Source organism: Anneissia japonica, unplaced genomic scaffold (genome assembly GCF_011630105.1).
Source record: "Anneissia japonica isolate Jap-2015-1 unplaced genomic scaffold, ASM1163010v1 scaffold904_len716149_cov161, whole genome shotgun sequence".
NCBI classification, from domain to species: domain Eukaryota; kingdom Metazoa; phylum Echinodermata; class Crinoidea; order Comatulida; family Comatulidae; genus Anneissia; species Anneissia japonica.
Window position 1 is genome coordinate 77,502 of NW_022683714.1, and position 898 is coordinate 78,399.

Genomic DNA, 898 nt, shown 5'->3' on the forward strand with positions numbered 1-898 from the left:
TTCTTTGACGCATGCGCATTTGCATAAATGTCTACACACACACATACACACTACACACAATAAAAAACATAGGAAATAGCAAGAGTGATTACAATAGTTCCTATTGCATTACATGCATAGGAACTAAAAAAGTGTTGCCTTATTACAGTACTGAGTATCACTGAAATGTGAAAGGAATAATCAACTGAATTCTACCTTAGCAGCGAATGCTTCTTTGTCAAAGAGTACTGTCTGTGCCATGTCTGCCATCTCCTGTTGTACAAAATTTGAAGTCATGATTTTCCATATACTAATATCAATACTATTTACATAGGCTCTTCTTTTTCAATCTTGGTTTCAGAGGTTGAAATAAAAACATTTTTTAATGTTTTTCCAACCATATAGTGGTGTAGAATAGTCTTTTGTGATATGATCCTCCGTTATGGAGTTATGAATTTTTAGATAACATGAGGACAAGAATTTAGCCTCAAAAAGCTTATCTTATTTCTGTTAATTACGCACCACTGGCTTGCTTGGGTTGTAAAAAAAGGCGTATTAAAATGCTATTATTAGAAGGGGTAGCCTACTATACTACTCTCTAGTACTAGCCCCAATAATGCCTAGCTTAACCAACCCGCTAACCTACGGCTAGGCGGCCAGAAAGTAGTATGGAGGCTAACTAGGCCTAGTTAGAACCATAGCCTACCGAGGCCTACTGTAGGCCCAAGCCCTAGCACAGAGAGTAGGCCTGGGGGCCTAGGCTAGGGCCTTCCATACCCGCTAGAACTGGGCCTAGCTAGGGAGCTGCTGTACCCATGGTTGGGCTACATTATTACTTATCTTGTAAACGTGACCATAAGCTTTCGCATTTAAAAAAAATATGAACACTTGACTAGTTTCCTCATAAGTACGTACAGAA